Source organism: Thalia democratica, chromosome 2, assembly GCF_965202585.1.
Source record: "Thalia democratica chromosome 2, ktThaDemo2.hap1.1, whole genome shotgun sequence".
NCBI classification, from domain to species: domain Eukaryota; kingdom Metazoa; phylum Chordata; class Thaliacea; order Salpida; family Salpidae; genus Thalia; species Thalia democratica.
In genome coordinates this window covers 70942167-70964932 of record NC_139166.1, presented here as the reverse complement: position 1 = coordinate 70964932, position 22766 = coordinate 70942167, and positions in this window count along the sequence as shown.

The following is a 22766-nucleotide window of genomic DNA, read 5'->3' as shown; positions in this document are numbered from 1 at the left end:
GTCGTTCGTTAAACTTTAATTTTAACCATAGTTTTAATATGAAACTTTTATAAGTTGCTTGAAGATTACTTAATGTAAATTTCAAAGGGACTTCTTATTGTTTTTTCTTAATATTGTAAACATAAATTGAAAATTTATATCCTCAAGAAATAAAATAATGTTGAAATATTGTAAATAGTGTATTACAAGTTTGTAGATAAAATAACAATACTGATTTTCAGTTATTGAAGGCAAAGTTTTATTTTAAAATAACCTCAAAGAATAGTATGACACATATTTATAAGGTTTCAAGCCATTTTACAGTACGTAATTAAGACTTTTGATAAGCATACTGATAATTCTAGGGATTGTGAAAGCCTCAAGATGAATTATTTTAAATGATCTATTTTTCGTTTAATATAAATAAATATGATAATCTTTTATTTAGGGTTTCCTAAAACCTTGAATCATAAACAACTTTTACGTGTCAAGTGATAAAATATTAATTTGACACGAAAAATCTACCGTATAAACCAAAATTTCTCGTCATCAAAACTTTTTTTATCAGACCTGTTTAAAGTAGCTTTACAGTATCTTTAAAATGTTTCTATACTACTTAGCACAGTTTTTAATTTTAAACTAAAAGTAGACCCAAAAACATGTAGTTTTGAAAACCTGGAAGAAATTTGGCAACCCTGATTGATGCTTTAGCTATAACCAAGTTCGTATTTAAAAAACATAACGTTTTTTTTTTTAGGATTTAATTGTATGTGCAGTTTTTTACCTAATCGCAAATTAACATTTTACAAAATTATAGTTTGTCTTAGGCTGTTTAAAATAAAATTTTAGTCTGATTGTTTTAGTTTACAAGTTTGTTGTTGAACTATAATTATCAACAATAAGTTTTTTTGCTTATTTAATACTTGCTGTTTACAAACAACTTGTTACTTATGGAGTTTTTTGATATTAGACATGTTTTGTTTAATAAGGCTTGTCAAAGTATTTGTAAAAAAACAAATTTTCACTAAAGTTAAATTAAAAAAACAACAACTTGTTCATTACTGATAGTAAAAATTTTATTTTAAATATTTTAGACTGTTTTAGTTAAAAACTGGAAAATTGAGCAACATAAAAAAATATATATTTAATGTTAGAGTCATTGTGTATAAAAAAATTTTTGAAAAGGATCAAATTTTCTTTTAAACAACTTCATTTTTCTAACAACAATTTTAAATACATTTTTACTTTTCTTTATGTATACGTTGTTAAGTAATAATTTTTTTTAATTTGTTATCCGACTTACATTTATAAATTAAAGGAGAGTTTTTAAAAACAGATTCGCTCGTGTATAGGTATTTAGAGGTTAACATTTTTTACTAAAACTATAGGAAGAAAATAAAACATTTCTTTGTCGAAACTGTAGAAAAACCTACTTAAAAATGAGCAAAAAAGTGCTTCCGTTTCGATAAATAAAACATTTAAATTTTCAGCTAAAAAAAATGTTTCAGCATTTATATGAAAAATTTAGTGCTTTATTTAATGAAAAACTATCTTAAAATTGAAATGTCAAACAAATAATTATTTTATAACTAAAACCACCATTTTAAGTTTCCTTAAATCTATTACAAACAAAAAAATTGATACAAATAAGCAATTAACTAAAAAATCAAGCATCAGAATTTTAGTTTTTGTATGTTTTTAAAATTAATTATTTTTTATATATATTCTACTCAACATGTGAAAAAATAAAGTTTTTCTGCATTTTGTGCAGCTTTGTAAAAATTTTATCGGAAAATATTATGTAAAACTTATTCATAGGCAGTATTTTCAAAGTTAAAAGTTTTGACTTGGCAATAAAACTTTTTTCAACATTAAACGCTTTAGACAACTTTAAAACCGTTAACATCATTTATATAAATACAGTTTTGATTAATTACAATTAAAAAAAAAAAAAGATAGGACATGTTGATTAATAAAAACAAAAAGTCTGATTTGAGGTAATTTTATCTACCTAGTTAAAACTTCGGAAAGATTTTACATTTTTCCCCTTAGATTTGATAAAATAACTTTCACCATATTACACTTCTGACTATTCTATGATATACTGCTAACAGTAATAAGTATATTTGTTATAAAAAACATCACTTTAAACAGCTTAAATGTAAAGTTTGTAATATAAAATAATAATTCTACATAATTTAATAAACAGCTTTAGAATAAGATTAAATTACTATAAATATATTCTACAATTTATTTTCAAACTGTCTTTTAATGTCTAAAGAAATATTATTTAATATTGCCAGTCATTTTAATGGTTTTTGACAATATAAAAGTTTTTGCACAATTTATAACAATACAGCCTAATATTTAGTAAACTAAGTAATCATTCTGCAATAAATTAATGACAAAAAAGTATATCTGCGCTAAAATAAACTTAAAACCAAGAAATAAAATGAAATTTTAAATTGTAGAAATTAATGTTTTAATTTAAACCTAATTTTATCCAAAATAAACAAAATATGAAGTTTTTCTTACATCGACCACTATTATTAATAAACATTGTCCTTAGTTTTGTAAAACTAATTAATTAAATTAAATAACTTATTATTAAGTATAGACTATTCAACCTATCCACAAAACTTTTAGTTGAGTAAAGTTGAGTTTTTATAATATTACTTTTGAAAATTTATTAAACATTAACAAACATTAAAACATTAAAAAAGTTCTAATTTTGTATAATATACTCAACTTTAAGACCTTTAATGTTGGAACAATATCACAATTCTAGACATACAACTAAAACAAACATAGTTAGTAAATTAAGTTATGTATAGTAAAGATTAATAATTTATTTTATGGTTTAATATGTTTAGCTTTACCAAAGTGCTTAAAAAAATTGTTACTTCAACTTTCATAAACTTTAATCATTTTAAAATTTTACTTTAAGCAAATAAAAGTGTATATTTTTTATTCGTAACTTGGTGTAGCTGTTTTATAACAGTGTCTATAGATACTTCAAGCAATTAAGTTGGCTGTCATTGTAACAGAATAACAATATATTTACAAATAACAAAAATAGAAAAATTAAAATTTCTTGTTGTCTATTATATCAGAAAAAAAATCTAAATACATTTTTAACTAGATTTAACAGTGTGAACTTTTTAACCAAAAAGTAAAACACTATTACAACAGCTAAATACAAGTTATAACAAATAATTTACATAACAATTATAGAATACTCATTAGCTAAAGTTCAAAAAAAAAACTTTACAAGTAAATAAAGTCTAGTATTTTTTAAATAACGATCTAGTTTCCTGATTTTAAATAAAGACAATAGATTTGTTGCAGCTAGGTTTCGTTATACTATTTATGTTCAAATAGCTAAAACTTTTGTAGTTACTAAAAGAAATTCTTACTTATATACAGAAAATTGTTGAACATTAATTACAACTTTTAAAATCAAGTTTTAAACTCTGATACAGTTTTGTTTTTATAATTTAAACAATTGATAGCTAAAAAAAGATTACTAAGAGTCCGCTTAAAAATACGTAAACTTTACGTAATAAAATATCACGAATATTTTTTTTTGTTAAACATAATTAAAAAAATATATATATATATATTTGCAAATAAAGTTATAGCAAGAAATTTTTTTTGTTAGTATATATACGTTTTGAAAATATCATTATCGATGTAGAGTACCGAAACTAAATTAAAGGGTGAATCAAAAGTTTAAGCATTAGATAAGTTTATCCAAATATTTTTCTGTAAATAAAATATTACTTAAATTCAAATATGTTTATATTATACGATAAAATTGTATGCTAATGAATAAAGCAACTTTTAACCCAGAATTCAAATTTATACATGCAAATTAGTTTAACAATAATGTTTCAAAATTATATAAGTATATTTTATTTATTTATTGTTTTACATTTAAACAATTCAAATAAGAGATAAGACATTAATGCATCCGAGCTTAAGTCTATAAAACAAATAAATAGTAAACAAAGTCCAAACTATTTTGTGATAAAAGATATTTTTTTAGTAAATGTAAGCACAAAGTATAACCTTTAACACATTTAAAATTTTCAACATCTAAAACTTTGAATATTTAGGTAATAGTTCAAAGTTAATATCAGTTAATCATGTCACTTTTCAATTTAAATATAATCAGTTGCTTATACTATAATATATATACAAAAAAGAATTTTACACCTAAAAATAAAATTAAACTTTATAATAAGTACACGACTGAAAAGAGCTAACAAGTATTTTTAAACTTTGAAAAATCAAGCAGCTTAATCACTGAAAAAGTACGTAAAAGTCGTTATCAAAAGTTCTACAAATACTTAGCTCTTTTAGTTTCAGATTACAACTTATAGATAACGCGGTGTTACAGAGCTATATATCTGACTTGGACTGAGTTGTTTTTCAAGTAATATATGTAGTATGTGAATCGTAAACAAAACTCGTTTTTTAATAGTAAATGAGCAATATATTGACTGTTTAAATATTTTAAATTTGATACTCTGCATCTAAAACTTAAAGCAAATTCAAAATCGTGAACCAATACAAAAGTTACAAGATTAAACAAGTTCATACAAATATTTTTAGAAAAAATAATTTCAATAACAGCACAAAACTTCTGGCAAACAAAAGTCTGCTGTGATCTAAAATTGTATGCAAATGAGATGAAAACAAACAAAGTTATAAAATGTTGTTTCTGCAAACACTGTATTAACGATACGTGTCTTTAAAAATTTTGATTTAAATTAAATCGCAATGATAATTTGAATTCAGTTGCAATTTGTTACAGTAGTGGTTGCAACTAGTTTGTAAAATTAGAACCTTTATAGAATGTACCTTGGAAAAATGCTTTGAGCTTTTGTTGTACCTGTAGTAGAAAAATCTACTTTTAAACTACGCTTGATGTATCATTTAAAAATGTATAAAACATTTTTAGCGTATGCAATTTTAAGTGTTTTTTTTCTGACTGGAGTAGTTTTAAGTAGATGGTTTTAAGTTTTAGTAAGACATCGAGTTGGTTTAATAACTATTAGTATATCCAGTTTATAATAAACAACGACAAATCTTTATTCTATTTTAAAAATTTCACACTAATACTTTACACGATTTCAATTATTGGAAATTTAGATGAAACTAGACTTATAAAGTTTATGGCAACAATACTTTACTTTAATTTTAAGCGTTTCAAACTTACAATTTCAATTTGAGTTTAGTATCCTTGACAAATATGAAAATTTAGGTTAAGAACAGTTTTTAAAAACTAACGAGAGTTTTAAGATCTTTAAAAAAATTTATTTTGCAGTAAACTTAATGACAAAAAAGTTTAAAATGTAAAAGTGTAATTTTTATGCAGTATAAAGCAAAAATGAAACACCTTTTTTCGTTGAAAACCGATTTTTTTAGTCACAATACATTTCTAAAATTAAAAAAAACAAGTATAAAATTTTCCTTTTTTCTACATTCATTTATGACAACACGAGAAGTTTGTTTTATACATAAAACAAATCAACATACTCTAAACAAAAATATCATCATTTAAAACTAAAATGTGTTACCTAAAATACTTTAAAAGAAGATAAAAAGTAAATTATAAACATCCTAAAAACAGTTTAGCACAAAAACTTTTAAACTTTTTATGAAAAAGTAAAATATTAATTTTTTGTTTTTCAGTTCGTATTTTAGTGATTAAATTTTTTGTCAAGAAAACGAACTTAGTTTTTCATAGTTTTGTATTTAGTTAAAAAAATAAGTATATTTTATAACTAGTTTAAAACTTAAAAACAAAAAAATAAAAATCTTACTTCTTTGTTGAACCAGATAAATTGTTTGTTTTAAGTATTTATACGAAAAATCAATTAAAAACTATTCATTCTTTAAACTAATTTTAAACAAGATGTTAATTTTCAGTTTACATAATTTTTAAAGTTTTTACCTTAAGATTTTATTTGAAAAGGGCAGTATGTTTTATTCAGACAAACTTATTGAAATTACGGAAAATTTGTAATTTTTATTTTGTCTTAGTGTATAAACAAAAACAAATTAAACGCGCAACAGTTAAAAAATTATAGTTTTTACTGGTTTATTTTAATTTATTTGATATATAGCTATTTGTTGCACAACTGATTTTTAAAACTAGTTTTACTTAACAAAATTGAATAAATTGTCATAAAATAAATCATTAAAAATTTTGCCTTACTTAATAATAAATTTTACAACCAATTTATTTCTTCACTTTCCACCGTTTAAAATAAAAGTTTTTAATAATCTAATTTGCAAATAAAAAATTATCAAATATGTTTTTGTGATAGTTAAAAACTTTTTGCAACATCTTTATTCATTACAACATAAGTGTATAAAGTCAATATCCATCAATCAAAACTTGTAATTTACAACAGATCTGCTTTATTTAAACATTTTCACCTCCTACTTCATTCCTAAGCCACCAAAATGTTTCGCGTTGAAGATTGGAACTTTCAGGAGACCAGCGTCAAGAAGATCTTCCAGTATTTGGCCGAATCCCTGATCCAGATGTGCGGTGTGGGGAGCATGCACTCGGTGAAGAGCGACACGGAAACTGTGGTGGCGCAGCAGATGTCAACAGAGAGAAAAGAATAAGCATTACATGTATGATAAGAAGAACAGTATTTTGTATGAATATTATGTACTGAGTATTTTGAATATTTCAAATTTTTGTTATATGACTACTATGAATTATATGACCTTTAAAAACTGAGTATTTTGATTTTTTCAATACTATTATATAGCATACATTATGCTTTGATGTAAAATACAACTACGCTATTTGTTTTATAATTGTATCATAAAGTTTAATTTCATATGTATTGTTCATTTTCATATATTATGGCAAGCAGCTTTTGACATGTATTTCTTTAAAAGATATAACTGCAAATAAACTTTATTCAAGGTTACAGTTTGCTTTTTATTCTTCATATACAAATCTATTTGATTCTCTTATTGAAAAAAGCGTAATGCTAAAACTTGAACACACTTTTAAATTGCATTTACATTTACTCTTTATGTACAACAATTTTTGCAACAAATAATCTTCCAAGCTTAAATAAAAAACAACTTTTTATTTGTTTTTCAAGAAAGTAAAACAAAAACAGAAGTATTTTTGTTTTAAATGACACGTAATACAGTACTGAATGGCTACCAATAAAGTATTTTGTTTAGATCTTTTGTTGTTCTGTATTAAAACCTTAAGCGCATATTCCTTTACTTAAATGACAAATGAAAAAATACTTCAGAAAACTTGTTAATTCAGGTAATTATGATTTTTAAATATAAAATAAATAAAATTTGTATTAACCTACAGAAAGTTTAAAAGCATTGTTTTTTGTTTTTTTTTGGATAGTTTTGTTTAAAAAATTGCTAACCATTTTAGCATATTTAGAACAAAACGTATTATTTATTATAAGTAAATAAAATCTGTAAGTTAATTTACTTTAGTACCAAATTTTATATAAGCTTTGCACTAAAGCTATTTCAATTTTTCAAAAAGCATTTTGCTGCATATATGAAGCACATCCTTCTATTTTTATAACAGTTACAACAACAGTTGAAATTAGACTTTGATGGCTTTAAATATCTCGTTTCAAAACAAGCTGTAATACTTTAAAGTAAACAAAAATGACTGTACTGAGCATTCAATTTTAGGTAAACAGATTTTATGTAAACATTAGTGTTTAAACAATTGTTGGGAAAATTAAGTTAACCGAGTCCTTTTACATATAGTTTCTTAATTTTTCTCATGATAAAACTATAAAGAGCTTTGGACTTTTTTTTAATTAATATTTGTGATACATTTTACATGTGATTAATACAAATTTTACAGTATACTGAAACTTACTGTACTAATATCATTAAAGTCAATTCTTTTTCAACATTTGATTTTAATATTTTAAAGCTCGTGAATAAATATGGAATTTTTTGTAACAATAAAAGCAATTTTCATTATTCTCAAAACAAGCTTTCCAAAAAAAGATTTTATAACTCTCAAAACAACTTTCTTAAAACAATAAATAATATAGTTTACTTAAAGGAGTTACATTTGTTTCAGTGCTTATAAAACGAAATTTTACTTGCATTTACTTGCAGTATTGGTTAGTGTTTGGTGAAGCTTGTAATGTTGTATTATAAAATGTTTAAGTTTAAGTCCGAAATGCTTCGTTTTCTTTAGTTTAAGATACTTCTTGTTACTTGTGTTCAAATGTAGTTTTAGTTAGTGTATCGTGTGATAATTTTATATTTGTAAATTAACTTTTGCTTACTTTTAAGTATCTTAGATGTATTTATCTTATCTAACCATATCTATAATCATTTAATTACCCCTTAGCAATATAGATTGGTTACATTAGACACCACGTCGGGTACTTTTATTGGGATATAACTATAGAATTTTAATTAAATATTTTTGGGTAAATACCATTAGATATTTATCTATTCAAAAGCCAAACTAATTTGCTACAAATGTCACCTGTAGTTATACTGTATCAAAATTTTAAGTTATTTTTAAAACCATTTTTTGATAAAGCAGACTGATGATGATATAAAGTTTATAATTTTTGCATTAACTTTTTTTAATTGTGAATGTGTACAATTAGAAATGTTTTATTGTTTAAACCTCTCTATTTTAATATACTACATATAAATACAATAAATAAGTTTTCAGTTTTATGTTAGCTTGTTTTAATATTTATAACTGTCTTAATGTTTTTTAGTTATGTAGTTATTAAACAAATCTAAATTTTATAAATTTACATTTAGTGTGGTTTTTTTATTTATCAAACATTATAACAATGATTAATAACTTCAACTGCAGTAATATCATAATAAAAACAAATAAACATTGTGACTAAAGCAAACACATGATAGTAAGTCAACAATATTTGCTTTTAATACTACATGTGCTTTTTGGTTACTATTTTAAGAAAATTCAAAACTTTAAGTAAATAAAGAAACTTAATGAAAATATTCTTACTTATGAAATTTCAGAATGTATTGTTTTTTTTATGTTTTACTTAAAGGTCTTTTGCAACTTGCTAACAAAAAACTACGTTTACTACAAGTAAAGAGCTAAATACGACGAAAAGCAAAATTCTGTTTTGTTAATAAAACATATTTGATTAACGTGAGTTAGTCTTATCAATTCTAATAAAACAGTAAGAAAAGCACTTTTTAATGACACTTTATTAATATAAAAAGTTATTATTTAAGTATAATCTGACTTAAAATATTTGGTTTAACTATTTATAAAACCAAATATTAAATATAATCTTATAAATAATTGTTTAGTTTAGTATTAAACAAAATGTTAAGCACGGGTTTATTCAGCATTTTGACGTGCTGAAATTGAATTAAATATTAAACATAAAAGATATAAGTCGACACAAGTTTTAATTATAAACAGAATAAAAAAAATTAAAAAAGTTACCAAAAATGAATTAAAAGATCTGATTTCTGTGTTATAAAACTGCGGTCTGGTTTTAAGGTTTGAAAAAAAAAACTTTCAAACAAATCTTACAGGTTACCTTTTATAATTTAGACTTAAAACTAGTTTTTGACTATTTTCTTTTAAAAGTTTGTGTATTAATTCAAGTAGCTCAGTTAAGTTAGTGTAATTATTGTGTTTCCAGTTTTCTGGTTTGCAATTGATTGTTGTTGGAAATTATGTTTTGATTTCCGCACTCTTTATTATCAGATTTATATTTACTTTATTTTTTGCTGTTTGAAAACGTTTCATGTTTTAAATAAAATACCCAATGCAGTAGTTTTTGACGCCAACAAGCACAGATTAACAAAATTATTATTTTAAAACATCACAGATTGTTTAAACAATACCTATTTATTCAATATTATTTTACTAGTTTACCTTTACCGCTAGTAATAGTTATCATGGTATATTCAAATTTCAAAGTTGTGATGTTTCATGGTTTTTGTATTTTATTAATAATTAACCTATTCATGACACTAGTTTATGTTTTCGGGTGTTTGATTACTTTTGTAATATTTCCTAAGATACTGTATCTTTTAATATCAAATTTTATATTTTTTGTTGTTTTGGTTTAAATGGTAGTTTGTGGTGCTACACATTAAATACTAATTAGAAAAAAAAAGTTCAAGTTCTGCAAATGAATAAAAAAAATTTTGTGAATCAAATTGAAAACTTTGAAAGTATAGATTATTTGTTTACGATTTATACTATTGAGTTATGATATGATAGTTTTTCGACTAGATGTAAAAAAGAGGCTAACAATACTTACATATTTACGCTATACTTAATATACGCCTTTATTAATTTGCGTTTACGAGTAAAACGTAAAACCTTTAATTCAACATAAAAAAGCCTCCATCAAAGATAGAGGCTAGGTGAAGGCGTGTTAGAATGTGAATAATTATATCATTCTATCATTCTCAATATAAATAATGACTGATGCATGCATTTTGCTCTCGTAGTCCAAAAAACATTCAGATCAGTTGAACACCAAAAAGAACTGTGTTGAATTTCAATAATAACAATATCTTACTACTAGTTATAACTGTTTGGTTGTACTCTATTTTTCATTTACTTTTGTGTTTTGTGCTATATATTACAACTCATTTACATGTTGTATTGTGTTATACTTAAAACGAAAGTTATAGAGATACGTCATGTTGCTAAAAATTTAGTCCTAATTTTTTTCTGAAATTTTTACATTAAAACTGAACTTTGAACATGACTAATAAAAAATTTAAATCTTTAATTTTTAAGAATAACTAGTATAAGGTAGTATAAAAACGACAAGAATTTAGGGTACTTTTATGCCAAACAAGTAGTTTTGTAAGTTTACAGAGTTTGCAATGTTTATCAGAAATTATAAGTTAGACGTTCAACTATAAAAACATTAGAGAGAAATAACAGGCAAGTGATTTAATATCTTAAACTTACTTGTCAGAAAAAAAAAATACTTTTTTTAGCTGTTTAATTTTTTAGTTTGAAACTTTAGTTTCGGTATAGTCATAAGGAAAGATAAGGAAAAATTCTTAATGAATTAAGAATAATTTATATAAAACAAAAAACTTACTATTGTCATCTGAAATTTTTCCAATACAGTTATTGAATTAAGGGTCACATTTAGCGCACAAAGAATAAAAGTGCGTAACGCAAATAAAAATATTAAAAAACTTAAACAAGATGTTTTGAGATTTATATTTAGGAGGAAAATAAAACGTTGAATTTATGGGAAGTTCGAAACTTTTACTAGATTGTTTGGAAGAGTAAAATCTAAAACTGCAACTGTAGCCTTTGAATGCTTTATTTTCATTCAAGTTGACCCGCGACAACCAAGTATCTGCCAAACCTTAGGTTAAAAAAAAAAAAAAAGTTTAAGTATTAACTTTTCTCAATTGAAAACAACTGAACATTTACAAATATAGAGTTTATTTTCTGCCGAGAAACAATTGTGGATTTGTAAATGTTTGAATGAATTAAAAGTATGATATTTTATAGCTGTGGTAGCAACAGCTTTGAAATTATCCAAATTACAGGCAATCCGACGACTTCGAGTTGATAAAAAACCCGAATGTATATCAATCGTATCAGCTTATTTCCCTCGCAAAATTTTTCGTGTTACGTCACAAACAGATTTACAACGCATGACTCAATTGCAACTTGCGTTTTATCTTTTATGAAAATTTATTCTCGCGCAAACATGAATACCAGTAATTTTACAACTGCGCTGAAAATTTTGGAAAAATAATAATATAACTAAACAGTTTACAAACTTTTACAATTTAGAACCTATGTTCATAAATTTTAAGATGTTAGAACGCAACTTAAAAAAAAGTCAATTGTGAATAGATAACCTTTTATATTATATTGGTTTTTTGAACATCTAACTTAATAAAATAATAAAAAATTCTGCAATTTTTTGAAAATGTTTTTTTTTAAGTTCTTCGGCTGTTTTTTTAATACTAAAATTACAATTTTTTTATAACTAATGTAACACTGTTAATGTTATGCTACTTAAACTGCGTATAAATATATAAAATATAAATATAAATAATGACTTAAACATCCATAATCTACGTATTATGGATGCAAATTTGATTTATAAATGTATGCAACAAATTCAAAAAATATAACTTATAATTTACAAACTTAAAGTAGTACAAAACGTAAAATTTAATAGTAAATGCCTTAAGTTCTAATTTATCAAGTACGTTAGTTCTCACGTTTTAATTTAGAATCTGCTTCAATATTTTTTTAAAGTTAAGGACAAAACTTGTTATTTAAAAGGTATAAATAAGAATTTTAGTTACTTATGTTTAGATATAAGTCAATAAGTATGGGTTTTTTTGACAATAATTTTTATCAGTGTTTTTCTATTCTTATTTTTACTTCCACTGTTACCCCTAACTTTTATCTATGGTCGGTAACTTTTTTTATTTGTTTTTGAATTTTATTTATTTATATTTTAGTACTTGTTTTTTTTTTCAGAATTGTTAAACTATATTTTTTATTTATTTTGATCTCGTGCAAAAAATACCCTCCGTGAAAAAAGTCTTCATGCAAAATGTTCTCCGTGCAAAAATGTCCCTTCGTGTCTTTGTACATATTTGATCCGTTCTCATTTTTTAAAGTTTACAGAGTTTGCAATGTTTTAAACAATTTATATGAAAACACTAAACTTAAAAACATTAACAAAAAGTAACAGGCATAAACATTAACATATCTAAAGTTTAAACTACACTTGCCAAAATAAAATTTATTTTTTTAGCTGTTCAATTTTTTGCTTGTAATTTAATTCGAGTATAATTATAAGGTAATTTAAGAGAGATTTCCTCAACTAGTTAAGAACAGTTTGTAAAGACAACAAAATTAGCTATTGTCAACTGAATTTTTAAAAGCTATTTAAGAGTAGAGGTCGACTAACTGTGTCTAACGGTCCGCAAATAACCTTATACTAGATATTTTGAGGATCAAATTAAGAAAATAAAAAAGTTTTAATTAAAATTTACAGAAATTCGAAATTTTCACTAAACTGTTCGGAAAAGTAGAAACTAAAACTACAACTGCGGCCTGCGAGTCCTTCATTATTGAAATGTTACCAGCGATCACCAAGTTCTTATCAAGACCTAATTAAAGCATAAACAAAAAAGAATCCAAGTATATATATTAACTTTTTTCAACCAAAAACAACTGAATATTTACAAATATATAATTTATATTTTGTCGAGAAAAGATTGTGATTTTGTTAATGTTTGAATGAACTAAAAGTGTGATTTTAATTTTAGCTGTGGTTGCAACAGCTTAGAAAATACCCGAACTTCTCTAAGAGTGATGAACACGTTGAGTCAATTGTGTTAATAAAAACTCAAATGTTTATAAGCTGTATTAGCTTACTTTTCTCGCGAAATTTTACTTGTTACGTCACAAACAGATTTACAACGCATGACTCAATTGCAACTTGCGTTTTATGCTCCATAAAAAAAAATTCTCGCACAAACTTAAATAGAAGAAATTTTGGGTTAGAAGTTTTAGTAAAATAATAAAAAAACTTAAAAGTTTACATATATTTTGAATTTAGAGCCTTTGTTCATAAATTAAAAGACATTAGAACGCAACTTTAAAAAAGAGTTAACTGCCTGTGAACAGATAACCTTTTAAGTGTAAATTCTTTTCTAAACATTTTACTTAATAAAACAATTAAAAACTGTGCAATTTTATATAAGTGTGTTTTTGAAAGTGTTTCGGCTATTATATTAATAATAAAATTACAAACTTGAAAATTTTATAATCAACTTAACACTGTTAAAGTGAATCACATTAAACTATATACATATTGTTATTTTTTTCGGTATTATGAATACAAGTTTAATTTATAAATGTTAAAATCTTCTTATAATATAACTTATATTTTGCAAACAACTTTACACAGTAAAATTTAATAGTAAATGTATTTAGTTCTAATACATCAAGTACTTTAGTTCACACTTTTTAGTTTATAATCTATATTTTTTCTTCAAGTTAAGGACAAAACTTGTTATTTATAAGGTATAAATAAGAATCTTAGTCACTAATGTTTAGATATAAGTCAATAAGTTTTTTTTTTGATAATAATTTTTATCTGTAACTTTCAATTTTTTTTTTATTTCACTGTTACCCCTAACCCTTATCCTCGGTCGGTAACTTATTTTTTTTGTTTTCAATTTTTTATTAATTTATGCTTTATTTTTATTTATTTTTCTTTCAGAATTCTTTTATAGTTTTTTTTATATATTTTAATCTCGTGCAAAAATGACTCTCCGTGAAAAAGTGTCTTCGTGCAACTATGTCTTCATGCAAACGTGTCTTCGTGCAAATGTAATCCCTTGTACAAAAGTAACCCTGCGTGCAAAAGTGTCTTTGTGAAAAATTGTCTTTGTGCAAAAGTGACCCTTAGTGCAAATATTTCTTCGTGCAAAAGGGACCCTACGTGCAAAAGTGTCTTTAAGCAAAATTATCTTCCTGCAAAAATGTCCCTTCGTGCAAAAAGTCTTTGAGCATAAGCGTCTCTTTGTTCATATTTTACCCTTTGTGCAAAAGTGTCTTTGTGCATGTTTGACCCGTTCCCATTTTTTCAAATTTACAGAGCTTGCAACGTTTTAAAAAATTTATACGTTAAACATTCAACTCTAAAATCATTGATAAAAATAACAGGCATAAAAATAAACATGTTTAAAGTTTAAACCACACTTGTCAAAATAAAAATTCTTTTTTCAGCTGCTCAATTTTTTGTTTGTAACTTAACAGTAGTATTATCGTAAGGTAACTTAAGAGAGAATTTCTCGTTGAGTTAAGAATAATTTACGAAAATCACAATATTAGCTATTTTCATCTGAATTTTTAAAAATTATTTAAAAATAGGAGTCGATTAATTTCGCCCCGCTGGTCATATGACGCCCATGGACAACAAAAGTGCATCACGCGAATAATTTTATGTTTGTTTTAATGTTTAACCTTACACTATATATTCTGAGCATTAAATTAAGGAAATAAACAGCTTTTAAGTAAAATTTACAGAAATGTTAATGCTTTTTTGAATATTATATTTGATAAAACAATTAAAAATTCCACATTTTTTAAAAAGTGTTTTGGCTGTTTTATTAGTACTCTAATTGAAATTTACAGAAATTCGAAATTTTCACTATATTGTTCGGAAAAGTAGATACTAAAACTACAACTGCGGCCTGCGGGTGATTTATTTTTGAAGTATAACCTGTGATCATAAAGTTCTTGCTAAGACCTAATTTAAAACAACAAGTAGATTTTAAAGTATAAATATTAACATTTTTCAACCAAAAACAACTGGATATTTACAAATATATATTTTTTTTTCCGAGAAACAATTGTGAATTTGTAAATTTTTGAATGACTTTAAAAGTATGGTTTGGTTATTAGCTGTGGTAGCAACAGCTTTTAAATTGTACGATTACGATGAGAGAGATATTTGGACTGAGTCAACTGTGCTGTTCATAGTGTAAATACAGAATCGGTTCATTTTCCTCGCGAAATTTTTCGTGTTACGTCACGAACAGCTTTACAATGCACGAATCAGTTGCAACTTGCATTAGATGCTTCATGAAAAAAAAATTCTCGCAAGGAGAAATTTTGCGTTAAAAGTTTTAGTAAAATAATAAAAAAACTGATAGTTTACAAAGTTTTACTAATTAGAGGCTATGTTCATAAATCATAAGATGTTAGAACGTAACTTAAAAAAAAAGTTAATTGTGAACAGAAAATATTTCAAGTGTTAATGTTTTTTTAAATATTTTATTTAATAAAACAACTAAAAATTCCACAGTTTTTAAAAAGTGTTTTGGCTGTTTTATTAATACTATAGTTATAAACAAATATTTAACATAACACTGTTAATGTGCTGCTAATTAAACTGAAATTGATAATTTTTTTTTAGGTATTATGGGTACAAGGTTTATTTATAAATGTATGTTAAAAATTCTAAAATTTTAATTTATAATGTTAAATTATAACTTTAAATAGTACAAAACGTAAAACGTTTATAGTAAATGTCTTTAGTTCTAATTTATCAAGTATATTAATTAGAACTCTTTATTTTAAAATCAATTTTTATAGTTTTCGTTTCTTAAGTCAAACTTTGTTATTTAAAAGAGAAAAGTATTAATTTTAGTTACTAATGTTTAGACATCAGTTAATAAGTAAATGTGTTTATTTACACTCTCCAAATTTAATAATCAAGTTTGAATTGCATAAGTTATATTGATTATTTACGTATCTGAAACAACAGGTAATGAGACAACAATACAAAACTGTGTTAGTATACGTAAAACTTAAACATGTTTATAAAGCCAAACGTTCTTTAAATACCTTAACAAAAATTATCATAATTTTAGAAAAAAAATATATATATAAAAAATCATTATAACAAAATATCTTTACGTACAACATATCTACAAATAAAAAGTATGTCTATTTTGCATTCAGTTGTTCTATTTTGCTAAGAATTGTGATCAAAATTTACAGTATGTACTATAAGTCAAAACAGCTTTAACAAGCTGATATGAAAGAAATTTCCAAAATATGCGAAGTTTATTAAAAATCTTAAGGTTTTTTCTGCCTATAAAAATTTATCGTAAATAAGTATCATCAATGTAAAAAATTCATTTAAAGTCGTAAATAAATTAAAAAGACACTAAGTTTAAAAATACAAAACTTATTAAAGTTAATTTATGCAGTTTTAAACGAATATGAAAATCATAACACTGGGTACTAATTAAAAAATTTAAAATTAATAACTCTAACAAAATTATACTTTCTTTCAATTTTACAAAGTCTTTTAACTGTTTTAGTTAGTTAAGTTGTATGTGTTTTTTTTTTTGACCATTTTAGAAGATTTAATTTGCTTATTAGTATTCAAAAATTAATTTATCTTTATTTTAACATTTTTACAACTATTTAGATGCCTGCTACTTTAATTTTTTTTACTGTTTTGTTAGGGGAAGTTATGTTATAAATTAACAGTTCTAAAATTTTTACAATTTCGTTGTTTATTTTTGTTTTTCATAAAAAAATAAGTCATTTATAAAAAAATGTAACAATTATTGCAACTTAAAAAAAACTGCAAAATAAAACCTTTTTTTAGGTAAACTAAAGGCTTTTCATGTCAAGATAACTTAAAATTTTCTAATTTCAATTTTAATTTCACTTTGAATGTCATGTTTAATATACTAAAAAAGAAAAGCACAATTAGACATTTTACAGCGAAATATCTTCTCCAAAACAGTGAGGCAATAATCAATAGCATCTTAAAAACAAACAAAATTAGATTGTTCTGAAAACAGCAAATTAATGTTTACTCCTCTAGTCTTTATAGTTAAGTTAATCAAATCAGATATTATGCAAAGTAACAGGACCTGTGTCAATTTCAAAAATAAACGTTTATAAAAATATGTTTACCTGATCAAACATTTTACTTATTTAATGATTTTATTTAATTTTTCGGTTAGACAATAGTTTTTTTATCTCATTGCTTTCTTTTCTTAAGAAAATTAAAAAATGGTTACGCAAATGTTGTAGTAAAAGGACCATATTCACTAAAAGAGAACTGTTACGGTTTAGACTCGTTAAAAAATTTTTAGCAGGCGGTGTAATTTTAAGAAATTGGATTATAAAAGTTTAACAAACTCATTAAACGTAAAATTATTTGAAATTTTCGAATAAGCACTGCTGTGTAACAAAAAAATTATAGTGTATTGCAAATTATAATACTTTGATAAGGCCAAATAAAAATGCGAAAATTATTCCGAATTATTAAGTTAGTTGCATGTGGGGCAGTAACCGTATAACGAACTGATAAAAATCGGTTGAGAAACAAATTATAAGACTGAAGTAGTACTTTTGTTCTAACAAGTTATTAAACTTTTTCACCAAAAACTAACAACCAGGCTGCGAAGTGCTTGACATGGTTTTCCTCGGGTTTTTGATTAAAATATAAATAAGATAACGTCTAGACTACTACATTGTTCGTCTGTTTAAAAAAATAATCAGTAGTTGAAATTATTTTTTGTAAAATCTTTTTTCTATGATTTAACTACAACTTGCATGTTTAGTTACATAATATTTCACATACTTGTAAAAAAATTAATTTTAGTCTGATAGCTTTATTAAAAAATAAAGTTAAGCCATTTTTTGCTTTTAAATAAAAGTTGCTCAATAGATAGTTGCTAATAATGTTTGCTACAGTAAAAGTTTAATAAAAAATTGTTTAAATACAGCAACGTAGTTTGAAAAGTATATTCATTTAGAAAAGTATACTATATTTATTATATCTGAAGACTTTTTTTTAGTTTTGTGTTCTAAATAGAACATTTCTACAAATTCTAAAAGTATAAGTACTTAGAAAACATAAGATGAAAAACTGAATATAAATACTAGGTGTTTTCTATAGTTACAAATACTTATAGACTGTTAGTATGAGTAATTTTATTAAAATTTGTTTTAATAGTTATAATAAATGAAAACGAGTCACTTATGCACGAAAAGTTAATTTTTGAACAAGAGTAAAAAACGTATACCAAAATAAAAATTAAAAAAACTAAATAATAACAAACACAAAAAGATAAATAGTTAGAAAAACAAAACAGAAGAAAAATTAAGTTATTGACCGAGGGTAAAGGTTAAAGAAACAGTGACAGTAAGTATGAAAGAGAAAAACTAATTACTAAAAGCAACTAGTTGAAATTAAATAAATATTATAATAACAAATAAACAAATATTTAGTTAGTTAAAAAAATTGACTGAGGGTTAGAGGTAAAGGTATTAGTAAAAATAAATAGAAAGTAACAAAAAAAAAAAACTGTTAAAGATTTAGTTCAAAGACTTGTTTTGTTTAATGCCAAGTAAAATAGATTTTTTGTCAAAATTTTAAAACTCAAGTTTTATAACAATTAATTTTCTACGAAACGTTAAATATCTACTTTAAAAAATGCATTTAAAAAAAAAACTAGTTTAACTGTTTTAATTGACATCATTAATATCTTGCAGTCTAGCATTTAGCAATACATTTAAAAACTAAATCTTACAATTTAAAACTAAATAGTATTACAAATTAAGTGATATTTTGAGATATACTTTAATAATAATATAAAAAGTATTTCTATATTTAAGCGATAGTTTCTAAAGTAAAACTAAAAAATAAAACTATTATTTTCTTAGATTTAGTTAACGTTTACACATAAATTTTTTGTAAATGTTACATCTTTTTTAATTTTTTTTATCTGTCGGCTGGCTATTTTTTAAAAACTTCTGTTTTGTTGTACTGTTGAATTCAGCTGTATCAGTTTAGGTTCTAAATTTAAGTTAAAGATAATAGATAAAAGTTTTTTGTTTGGATGAATTCTGTTATGATACAAATTGTATCATACAATGTTTCATTCTATAGGAATCTTTTAGTTATAATAAATGTTTTCTAGATAAATTTTGTTATGGAACGTTATAATTTTTTTAATCGTTAACTATATCATAAAATTTATTTATAACTGAAATGTTTTAAGAGAGTTAAAATGTTAAACATTTTTGTTAGTCCTAAACAAGACTTTAAAAGGTGTTCATCTGGTGTGTAACCCGAAAAAAAAATAATTATTTGTACACTAGGTCGTAGGACCAAATTATTTTTATCTCTTTTTTTGTCTTTTAATAAACTTTTTAAGACATAATTTTTAAAATAAAGTACTTAAGTTATAAGAAACGCTTTTAAAAATGGATTGCTTGAAAAAACAACGTAGACCACTATAGATTTAAATAATCTTTGTAGTAAATTAGATGTATTCAAACAAACATAGCAATGAAATAACTTTTAAAACTCATTTCTTTTTCCTTACAAATAAGTTTAGAGCACATGAGTTGATAACTTGTAATTTACAAAAGCTTATGTCCTAAAACTATTTTAAAGCTAAACAAAAGATCAATGATTTCTTCCTGATAGTTTGCCGACCTAAGGCTGAAAGTAAAACAAAACAAAAAATTTAAAAATTTAACATAACGATATAGAGTCTAAACTCACACACTTGTTAACTTAACTATGTATTAAGTAAAATTGAATATTTTTTTGTAGCTGCCTGAACAGCTTTTAAAATGGGACAGGTATGGAAGGAGTAGAAATTATCCTTAACTGCATTTAATACTCCAGTTGTATAAGTATCTGACTCTTCATTTTCTTCAACTCAAAACTTACATGTTACGTCACAAAAAAGTGCAGGTTCTTCGTGAGATCTAATTAAAACTTGAGTTTTTTGTAACAAAAGATTGAATGTACAATTATTTTTTATTGGCACTGAAAGTTTACTTAAAAAATTATTAAACTAAGTAAACATATTTTGTATCAAATATCATATCTGAAACATTGTGTTTGAATATTGCAACAAAAAATTGAAGTTTTGCTTAAATTGTTAATAACTAACAACTTTTTCCATGCTATTATAGCACAGTTGTTTCATTTTTTTATATTATAAAGATAACTTAAATTGTTAATGGTTCAAAGTATAACTTTTGCCTAAATAAAAAAAAAATTAAATTTAAATAATGAAAAAATAAGTTACTGGTAATTGAAACACTATAAAGCAATGTTTTAAAAACTGCAAAGCATTTGCTCCAAAAATTTACTATGGATATCATTCATGTTTATGTCCTAATAAAATATAAGTAATAATTCAAAAAGTTTTAAAGTAACTATTCAACTTCACCTTGAAAAATTAAGTTGCAATACTATATTTTTATGAGCAAATGTTATTAAATTAAGAATTAAAAACTTTTATTAGTTGTAATATTAGTGCATACAATTATTCTATTTGTGTTTATAGACCAACTTTTTATACATAGCTAAAAGTTAAATACAATATCTGATTTTTCAAAGCTAGCTAATATTAACATTGGAGTATATTTTACATGAAAATTAACATCAAAATAGCTATAAACATTGTACATTTTAAGTTACAATGTCTTAAATTGACATTGTGTAAAAATAACATAGCTAAATTTTATATTCAAATGACTGAATTAACAATAATATAAATAAGAATCACTCGAAATAAGTTATTTTCCCTAAGATATAAAATTTATTGGATATATTAAGTTAATGCTACTTGTACAACTTTATCGTACATTAACATTCAACATACTTAGAATTTAAATAGAATTACTTAAAAACTGCGTACTACTTATTTTATTAAAATATTAGTTTTAATGATAAAGATTAAAATCTTAAGTACATAAAGCTAAGTAAAAAAAGATTTTTGTGCAATTATAATTGCGAATGAAAACATCAAACTTGTTTATACTTTAAGAATTTACCATCGAAGATTATTTAGTGTAAAAGGTTGTACGTCTATGGACTTGAAGCTGCACCCTTTTGAAGATTATTTTGTTCAGAGCTTGTAAAAAATTTATTTTATCAAAAATATTATGCTATAAAAGTCTTACTAAATTAAAATACAGCTACCCACAGTTACCATAAGTAGCTATAAAGCTATAAATCTTAGTAAAAAAGTTGCTTTTTTGGAAGGTGGTAATAAATTAGCTTTTAGCCCTTAAATAATTGCGATAAGTGATTTTACACTATAAGCTTATGGAAAAAAATATTGCCGTTTTGATAAAAAAATTGCTTTTAGAATAAATAAAACCCCCTTTTTTAAAAGCTTTAAAATTTTTAAATTCTGGTGACTCAAACATTTAGCTCATCTAGTAAAAGCTTCTTGCTCTAAAGTAACCTTTAATAAAGAGTAAAACAGCATAAATAATTAGTAAACTGAAATTAATGTATGAAAATGAAATTTTTTGTCAAAATAAGTTTTAAATTAACTTAAATTTTAGCTTTAAGCTTGTTGAATGATAAAAGTAAAATTATTACAATCAGTTCTTTCCTTAAAAAATATTTAGAAATCTTATTAAAAACTGTAATTAAAAAGGTTAAGTTGATAATAATCTTGTTTGTTAGTTTAAGATAATTAAAATAATTTCATTGTTTGAATAAAATAAGGAGTAGAGTTTGAGACTGATATTTATTCACCATATAGAAAAAATCAAACAGCTCAATTCATAGTATATTAGTTAAAAAAATGTCTATTCATTTTGATAGAAAGTATTTTATCATTTCATTTTATACATATTATATCTTAAAAATTAACTTTATAAACTTCAAACTAAAATTTCCAGAATATTGTTCTATAAGTAACTATAGCAATGTGAAAAAGCAAATTTTTTAACTCTTTTTTGCACTTAGACATTTTTTTACGTTTTTCATTTAATTTACTTAAACTAAAACAAACTTTATGCTGGTTGGACATTTTAATTGTTTTATTAAATAAAACAAGTTTACAAATCAATAAAACAGTTGAGCAAATATTTAAAATTTTTACCTACATACATATACAAAATTTTTCTAGACAATAATTGAAATACATGGTGCTCTTAAGTATTATGATTATACTAAACATTTTATTGTAGTGAATTTACTAATTCTTTCCTTTTATTTATTTTTGAGTTATTTATTGCATTTTTTTGGTTGCTTTTGTAGAAAGGGAAAAGTAAAATTTAAATGATGTAAAAATCAAAATTTAGGGTAGGAGACAGTGTGGGCGGAGCCCATGGTAGACTATAGTTTCCATGGTTAATATTGGCAGTAATAGGTTAAAAAAAGTGCTTTCCATTTTTTTATTGTATGTATAAATAGTTGTTAAGTTTT